This window comes from Lygodium microphyllum, chromosome 8 (genome assembly GCF_053477565.2).
Source record: "Lygodium microphyllum isolate KBCC chromosome 8, Lygodium_microphyllum_v1.1.10, whole genome shotgun sequence".
NCBI lineage: Eukaryota > Viridiplantae > Streptophyta > Polypodiopsida > Schizaeales > Lygodiaceae > Lygodium > Lygodium microphyllum.
Window position 1 is genome coordinate 123,142,313 of NC_141142.1, and position 10,162 is coordinate 123,152,474.

Consider the following 10,162-nt stretch of genomic DNA (forward strand, 5'->3'; position numbering starts at 1 on the left):
ATACTACAACTACAATTATGTTTCTTGTTTCCCTTTTTCCATGGGATCTAATTCTCTAGAAAGGGAGGAGCTAAGGAAAAATGTTATTTGTTTAAAATTTGTACAAAAGGTCATAATTCAAGGGTGGATCTAATTAATCACATGCGAGATACATGCACATGCGATCTAGGAAATGCATGGGGATAATATATTTTCCTATGAACTAACTTATACTTGTTTATATCATTAAAGCATTGCAAGTAATAGCAATGTGTGAGAAAAAGAGGAGGTTTGTGAATCTCCAATGTTGTTTTGGAATATGCTAAATAATGTCATGGAACAATGCGAGCATTACTTACCCCAACTTCAGTGGTATCATGTCAAATGTGGCACAAACTGAATGACTATAAGGATAGTGTATAATCGAGGGCCCTAGAATGTAACGGAAGAGAGAGAACAATCTTGTATTTTTCATTAGGAGAAAAACCTACAAAAATACACTAAGAAATTAGTTCCTTTGGATAGGCAGAGATATCATATAGACTATGGAAGTGTGGAGGCCTACAAAGATGACTCAACAAGCTACTTAGCAAAGCAAATGCAATCAGAAATTGGTGGATTAGCCAAGCGACTTTGGAAAACATTAAATCCCTACAAAGATGGTTGAAATGGTGGTAGTGAATTGCACATTGGGGAGCATTGAATTGGATGTAAGTTTGTGTGTTAAGATTTCATGTTATGCATTTGATGTATGTTTTTACATTACATAAATTCCTAGATCTCCATATAGGCTAACAAAAGTCCCTTTAGGAGGAGCATGCTCAAATTCCAAGATCTCCATATAGGCTAACAAAAGTCCCTCTAGGAGGAGCATGCTCAAATTCCAAGATCTCCATATAGGCTAACAAAAGTCCCTCTAGGAGGAGCATGCTCAAATTCCAAGTATTAACGTATTTGAGAGTGTCCATTCTAGTTGGTTGTTTGGTGATGTGGAAAGAGGAAGATATTGCTATAGATGCATGTGTCACAAATATTTTGAACTCATACATTCAATGTGCAAAGTGGTTGGGGTTCATGACAGGGAGCTCTATTAGATCTGGACCAAATATGGAGTCACTAATATCCAAGGCATGGAGATAGCAAGCTCCAAGCCCTTCCATTGTTGCAAGGCCAATGTAAGGAGTGGTTACAAGAACCCCAATGCCAATAATTCATGGAGACAAGGAGATCGTGTAGAGAAAGAAAAGAGGTTATGTAGAATATTTAAGTTCACATAGGCTAAAATATGTCAAGGAGTGAAGGCAACACAAAGCAAGAGGTATTCCATGATGAGGTTATGCAAGAGTATGGAGACACATCAATAGTGTGTGACATGTCATTTTTATTGTAAGAATATTATGGGTTAGCGATATTGGAATAGGGCATGGGTGGCGATGAGTCTAGTTTTAGTGAAGATTCCAACTCGATAAGATGGTTAGTCCAAGCCTCTTTCCCTTCCCAATGCTCCTGTGCCGCTATCCTCAAGCTAGGGATAAAAAATTCTAAAGGCAAGATAGCCTTGGCTCCGTATGTCAGCCTGAAGGATGTTTGTCCCACACATGTTTTATAGGCTATTCGATAGGCCCATAAAGCTGCCATGAGCTTGTTATCCCATTCGCTGTAAGAAGTGGAAACCACCTTTGTGAGCACGTTGACCAAGATCTTATTCATTGATTCTACCTAGCCATTGGCTTGGGGATAGTATGGTGAAGACTTCCTATGGATGATCAAGAAGGTTGAGAGTAGGTGGGCAATCACCTCATTGATGAAGTGGGTGCCCTGGTCGCCCAGTACCTCAATAGGGAAACCAAATCTCGAGATGACCTACTCCCATATAAGAACTTCGACGTGGTCCTTGCATCATTCTTCCTTGTGTCTCTTGCTTCAGCCCATTTCGTCAAATAGTCAATAGCTACGATGATATATCGAGCCTGTGAATATTGGGCCACAGGACTAATGGGTCCTATGGAGTCAATGCCCCATTTCTCGAAAGGTTGCCATGCTATTATAGGGGTCAATTACATTTTTTCCTTCCGCACGGGGACCTTAGTCCTTTGGCACTCATCACAGTGCTTGACAAATCTAGCTGCATCATGGAATAGCATGGGCCACCACAATTGAGACTGTAGCATAGGCCACCATAGTTGAGACTGTAGCACCTTGCGGGCTGTCGTGTCTCCATTGAAATGCCCCCCAACAATTTCAGTGTTGGCCTCTCTCAACATTTCGTGCATCTCATGTTTGCACATACACCTGTGTAGTAACCCGTCTTGCCCTAACTTATAGATTTGGTGGCAATCAGCTCTGCTGATAGGGTTGGATCTTCACGATAAGCCTCGTAAGCTTGGCCTTCTCGATAGGTCTCTTGGGTAGACTGTGTTCGAGCATGTGGACAACATCGTCAATCGCCCAGCATGGCATTAAATCAACCTTGAATAATTCCTTGTCACTGGATGGGCCGAGTGTCATCTTCCATGTAATGATGTTTCCCTTTGCGTACAACCACAAAGAAGTCAAACTCTAGAAGAAGCAATAATCATCGTGCAGTGCATCCTGTAGCGCAAGGATTTTTCACTAGATAGAGCAATGCTTGATGGTCAACAAGAAAGGTTGTAATATTTCCGCACACTGCGTGCCGTAAATATTGACTTTCCGCACACCGTGTAAATCCTGTGCAAGGTGATCACCTACATCGTATTATTGGTAGCATTATCCATACCGTGCATGCCCAAAAATGAGGCCGCCACATTGTAAATACGAGGCCGAGATTGGAGACCATAGAAGCCGCAAAAACACCCTCTTGGGAGGGACAATTTAATTAAATTAAGGCAAATTTTTTTACCCCTTCCCCTAGCCGATGCATGGCTGGAGGTGAGGGAGTGTGGGGGAGGAATGGCCAAAGAAGAGAAGGTCAGTTTGCATGAGGAGGTCCTCCATGTGTGTGGAGGCCCCCTTTCCCCTCCCCTCCCAAGGCCTATATAAACACCCCCCTAGCTAGAGGGGGGGAGGCTAGAGGGTGTGCAGGACGGGCCGTAAGAAAGGAGGGAGACTGTGGAGGAGGAATTTAGGGAGAGAGAGAGGGCCGTGCTGCAGAGGGAGGGCCGTGCTGGCCGCCGTGGAGAGGATCATCGATGCCGCGCTGCCGCCAGCTGCCACATCTGCCGCCCAGCCCTGTCCGCCAGCCGCCTTCGCTGCCGCCACAGCCGCCAGATAGCCAGCACCCGCCCGCCACGCTGATCGCGACCCCCACGTGGTACTGAAGAAGCTGAAGCTTCTTAGAAGCTTCTAAGGGGGGGCGGGGCCTCTTTAACCCCCTTTCCCACCATTTTCCCAAAGGCCCCTTCCCAATGGCCCCTTCCCACCACAATTCCGAAAAAAGCCCTTTCATACCCTTCCCGGGACTTTGAAGAGGGGACGGTGAAGCCATAAAGACCCCCGCAAGACCCATCGAAAAGGCTTTCGCAAGAAGATTTTAAAGCCGCAAGCCGTCCGAGATTAAATTCCGTGCCGATTCGAGTTTTCTTGAAAGACTCTTAAAGCCTTTGCCACAAGCACCATCCCGAAAAGGAAATCTCCCGCATACAAGGATAAAGGCAGAGGTCGAAAGACCGCATTCCGAGGGCCGTCACTCCGTAGACCACAAAGGCAAATCGGAAGTCGATTTTACGACTACGATGGCCCCAAAAAGATCACAAGGTGCGACCGCGGAAGGCTCATCTCCGAATGTACAAGTGGACATCTCCCCGACTCCACAAGTCCAGGTTCTTTCGAGTTATTTCCGCATAAGGAAAAGATTAGGCGCGCTTAGCTCATAAAGGCAATTGCATTTTTACGTTTAATTTTAATGCATACGGAAATTGGAAAGAAATACATGTGACAAAGCATCTCCTGAAACATTAGGTAAGATTGAAATATGTCGTGAATTTGAACAAGTAGAAGGCTAGTTGCATGTAGTTCTGGTATCTTATCAAGGTAATGAGTCTAAACTTAGGCAAAGAAATGGAATTTATAAGTACATTATCTTCCGTCCTAGACATGGTAGAAATAAGCGTGTGCCGCACATTAGGCAACATACTTCTCGTAATGATTTCATAGGAAAAGGTTAGCACCTTAAGGTATCATCCGGAAAGAAATAATAGAGCACTAAAGCGAACGTATGGACTTGCAAATAGCTTGTAAGATGGAATAAATTAACACTAGTTTTGTATGAGTTCCATTGACTACTTCGTAGCTAGGAGAATGTTGTGTATTGCGTAGTCGTCAAGTGAAAAATGTCATTCATTAAGAGCCGCAATTAGGAGTCAAAGCATAAGATGACAAAGTGTAGACAACAAGGTTGTAGGTACGACTATTGATGTAAGACCTAGTAGGTCCTAGGCAAGGTTAGTAGCCAGATTATCGTGCACCAAAGAAAGATAAAGTTATCATGGGCCATGTGATGCGTAAAGGCAATAAATCACATGTTTACGCGTGTTGGTGGAATTGTATCTATTGCTCCCCGTTAGATTTAGATTATCACCCTTGAGAAGGATCAACCTTGTCGCAAGACAAGCATAATTGAATTGACTAAGTAATCTAAACCACAAGGATTCGTATGGACATGATTGAGTCGATATGATAGGAATCCTAAGTGTTAACTAGGGTTTAGTGCAATTTGACCTAGCTTTAGACAAAAACCGTGATTCTAAAGATCCTACACACGTTCACAAAATGTCGAAGCAATGGGATGTTCATGCATGGAATGATCTAAGGTTTTATCCTAAGAATCATGACGAAACTCCGACGGAGTTGCATATTTCTAGAACCATGGACCAACCTAATTAGGAATGATTTAGAGGATACCCTAAAACCCTGTTACTCAGCTAGGGTAAATTCCGTGAACGGAAAACACTAAGCAATGGAATGATCCCGTGGAATTAGATGCAATACATGTGCAAAAAGCTGCAACTTTGTATAGACTTGAGATTTGCCCACCAGAGAGTTTTATCATCTCTCGAAATGAGGTTGGCAAGTTATTGAAAGAATTTAACTTACAAGAGGATGGGTAATCATCCTGTTACTCACTTGGGGAATAACTGCCAAGGAAAAAGAAAGGTTAGGTGTTTGTCTTGAAGCAAATGACCAGACAATAAACTAAAGCGACATGGTTGCTGGAATCTACCACAACAAGACCTAAAGTATTGGTAGGGTATGACCCTAACCCAAGAATGATAGGAATCTTGCCAAGTTGCAATTGATTCCGGATCGAATGCGGGTTGCATTCGGAGAAAAGGAGTCACTCCTTAACAGTTTGCCAGCTAAACGACCATTGAAATTGATTGTACTTGTAACAGTTTAGAAAGGACTGTTTGCATTGTTTGCTCAATGAACTAAAGGATGAAAATATATCTAAAGCTTCAGGTTGGTGCCTGAGAGGCAGCTTCAGTTACCCCGGACTGCCTGCCTGACCCTAACCAAGGGGGTTGTTAACCGCGCCGGGAACGTGGACCGAACCCGCCGTGAGAGGTCTCTCCGTTGAGTTCTGCTTGGAGCAGGAGGACGCTTGGGTGCCAGGGGGGGCTCTGGCTGTAAATCCCTCGCCTTCCGGGCCCTGCACAAGAGACTAACGTGACTCGGGATTGGATCTCGAGGCCCGCATACTAGTCTACGGGCGGAAACTTGGATTAGTGATCCCTGGTGGATTACTGGATAGCCTTCGGGCGGATTATGAATACGCCTACGGGCGGGGAACTCCTTGTATTTCAAAGATAAAAGGGATAAAATGATAATAAAGGAGCTGTTTGGCATTGTTTTCTTTATGTCCTGTGATAAGATTACGTGAAGGAACCAGTGCATAACAGGGTTAATCAAAGAAGCTGTTTGTATATGTCTAACTAATGTGGTAGGTAATTACATAACTAAAACAAACCGAGGAAAGTGCGGAGGATGGACCATGGGTCCGTCCTACGGATGGGTGGTCCCGGTTAGCCGGGAACTTTTCTCAAAGTCTTCGACGAGCAGCAGGTTAATCTTCAGCATCAAAGCGAATAACGAGGATGATGACCTAGACTTACATCCTACCCGATTTACGCTGTTTTAGGGGAACGGAATGGGACTATGCCTTATGGCAGAGAGGTCGAGCCTTGCATCCCTCTCGTTTCCCATTCTCCTTGAACCAAGTGCAGCGTGAATCCGCTTCGGACCTGACGTTTCTGCATAAAGTAGTTCACTCGGGTCTGACGCTAGTTGTTGCTAGCTAATGACCAAACAGGGAAACCCAAATTCAGGTCGATCCTAAGTGGGAACGGCCAGGATACTTCCGCTACGTGGCAGACGCGGGAAGACCTAGATCGCAAGTCCCGTAACATTCCATGGGAGTGCCGGGCGGAGCTTTCTAGACATCCTTCCCGATGGACTGCTAAGACGTGTCCGGAATGATTCTAGCGGACACGTTACAGTTGGTATCAGAGCAAACCAACAAAGGATTTGTTTTAGGAAATTTTAATATGAAGAAGTAAAGCAAATGTTGTGTCCCAAAACATTTCCTTACTTTGATTGCTGTCTTCCAGAATTACGAAGCATGGAACAAGTTCTTAGTGTTCCGAGTCATGTTTATGACCGCGATGCATTCCACGGATTATCGACAAAGGGTTGAGATGATGAACATCCTAGACCGCATTTACAATCCATTGCCTGTGTACATGGAACAGAGATGGATGGGTGTTTCAAGGATCTATTACATAACTGCCTATCGACCTGCGTACCTTCAAATTAACTTGAAGAGAATCAAGTGGATGGAGGACTTGAAGATCGTGAAGCTGTTCGTCTTTATTGAGGCTCACGCAAACGCGACCCTACAGGTTGGAGGTCGAAGGGTTAACCAGAATAAGTATGTGTACGGGGAAGTGATTCAAAGAATCCCTGCCGACCGAATCAAGGTTTTGGGACGTCGTGAGAAGAATAGATATCAAAGGAAAAGATACCCTAATCTTCCAATGAACTATCGATTCCTGAAAATCAATGACCCCAATCCGTACTACTACTCAGTTCCTGTAGCTGAATGCAATAATATCTTATTCTCCTCGAATTAATGTATTAACTTGTTCCATCGCCCCAAGAAATAACTATACCACGAAAGGGCTATGCTGATATGAATGGAATAAAACTTTTTTCCGATTGTATTGACTATGAATATTGATAAAGAAGTAAGGTGAATTGGTCACTTGGCTGAAGGAATATGTGGACGTAGTTTCTAAAGAGTTAACAGAACACCCGCTTCAAAGAGAAGTAGATCATAAGATCGAGCCAGTAACAGGAGCTACGCCAATTACGAAGAGACCATATAGAATGTCTATATCGGAAGCAATTGAGTTGAAGGAACAACTCAAGCAGCTGTTAAACCAAGGCTACAGCGGGCCTAGCAATTCACCATGGGGAGCTCCAGTCCTATTCCAGAAAAAGAAAGATGGGACACTTCGGCTATGTATTGATTATCGTGGGTTGAATCAATCAACAGTCAAGAATAAGTATCCTATTCCTAGAATAGATGAGCTTCTTGTCCGCCTTCAAGGTGCAAAGATCTTCTCCAAAATTGATCTCAGGTCAGGCTACTATCAAATCAGGATCAAGGATGAGGATATTCCAAAAACGGCCTTCAATACAAGATATGGGCACTTTGAATTCTTGGTTATGTCATTCGGACTTACAAATGCACCTGCCACTTTCAATAGATTGATGCAGGATATTTTTAGACCATATCTTGATGATTTCGTGCTTGTCTTCTTCGACGATACTCTATTCCAAACAGGAAGGAGATCATGAATCCCAACTTCGGATTTTCCTTGAGACAAGGAGGTCACGCAAGCGGTATGCTAAGATGATGGAATTGCACATTCCTCAAACATCAGAATGATCATCTAGAATTCATCATATCGGAAAAAGGAATCTCAGTGGAGCCAGCCTAAGTTAGAAATGTTCTAGGATGGCCAAATACCAACAACTGTCAAAGAAATACTCAGCTTTCTTGGATTGACAGGATGGTATGGGGTGTTCATCTAAAAATATGCCTTGATTGCAGCACCTTTGACAGAATTATTGAGGAAGCAAACGTCCGTTGCATGGTCAACTGCCGAACAAACTAGCTTTGATAGGTTGAAGCAAAGTTTGGTATTAGCACCGATCCTAAAACTTCTAGACCACAGTAAGGAGTAGAGGTAGTAACTGATACTAGCATGCTTGCCTTAAGATATGTGCTCATGTAGGAAAATCATCAGCATATTCTTCAAGGAAATTGAAGAGTCACGAAAAGAATTATGCCACGCATGATCTGGAGTTATTAGCTGTCATACATGCCCTAAAGCTTTGGAGACACTATCTATTGGGAAATAAGTTCACTCTAGTAACCGATCATAAGAGTCTCAAATGGATTTTACCCAGAACGAGCTCAACATGAGGCAACGTCGATGGATTGAAGTATTGGAGGAATATGATTTTAAGATCAAGTATCGACCAGGGAAAGAGGATGTAGTTGTTGATGCACTCATTCACTAATCTTGCAAAATCTATCAATAGCTAGATCTCTAGCTACAGAGGTGTCCATGCCAAACGACCTAATACTTGAGCTAGCTAGAGAGGAAGGATGCCATGATCTAGCCTATCAAAGGATGCTAAGGGAAGTCTCTATCAAGGACCAGAATCCGAAGTTACAGACCAAGTATCATGAATTTTCTGTTGACAATGGACTTATTTACTATAGAACAAGGGTATGTATACGAGCAAGCCAGCTATTTAAGATATTGTGCGAAGCTTATATCGGGACATCAAAGCTGCGAAGGATAGACAGAAGGCATACACGAAATTGAAGTGTCAAGATAGAATATTTGAGGAAGGAGACATGGTCTTCATTCACGTATGCCCAAGGAAGAGTTCTCTATCCTTAGGAGATTGCAGGAAGCTAAGTCCAAGGTATTGTGGACCATACAAGATCCTCAAGTGTTTAAGACCTAATGTTTATAGACTGCAACTCCCTGAAAACCTAAAGGTTCATAAATGTATTCCATAACAGTCTATTGAAGAATGAAGTATGTACCTAATCCTAGTCATGTACTTGATGACCAACAAATTGTAATGCCTAGTCAAGGAGTTCTTGAACTAAGGCCAGACAAGATTTTAGATGCTAGGGTGAGACAACCGAGATCCAGAACCTTGAGAGAATGCCTCGTCCTGTGGAAAGATTATCCTAAGGAGGATGCTACCTGGATGGATGAAAGCTCTCTCAATCTTCAAATATCCCCAGTTTATCTCGAGATGAGGACATCTCGATTCTTCTAAGGGGGAGAGAATGTAATATTTCCGCACACTGCATGCCGTAAATATTGACTTTCCGCACACCGTGTAAATCCTGTGCAAGGTGATCACCTACATCGTATTATTGGTAGCATTATCCATACCGTGCATGCTCAAAAATGAGGCCGCCACATTGTAAATACGAGGCCGAGATTGGAGACCATAGAAGCTGCAAAAACACCCTCTTGGGAGGGACAATTTAATTAAATTAAGGCAAATTTTTTTACCCCTTCCCCCAGCCGATGCATGGCTGGAGGTGAGGGAGTGTGGGGGAGGAATGGCCAAAGAGGAGAAGGTCAGTTTGCATGAGGAGGTCCTCCACGTGTGTGGAGGCCCTCTTTCCCCTCCCCTCCCAAGGCCTATATAAACACCCCCCTAGCTAGAGGGGGGAGGCTAGAGGGTGTGCAGGACGGGCCGTAAGGAAGGAGGGAGACTGTGGAGGAGGAATTTAGGGAGAGAGAGAGGGCCGTGCTGTAGAGGGAGGGCCGTGCTGGCCGCCGTGGAGAGGATCATCGACGCCGCGCTGCCGCCAGTTGCCACATCTGCCGCCCAGCCCTGTCCGCCAGCCGCCTTCGCTGCCGCCACAGCTGCCAGACAGCCAGCACCCGCCCGCCACGCTGATCGCGACCCCTACGTGGTACTGAAGAAGCTGAAGCTTCTTAGAAGCTTCTTAGAAGCTTGTAAGGGGGGGCGGGGCCTCTTTAACCCCCTTTCCCACCATTTTCCCAAAGGCCCCTTCCCACCACAATTCTGAAAAAAGCCCTTTCATACCCTTCCCGGGACTTTGAAGAGGGGACGGTGAAGCCATAAAGACCCCCGC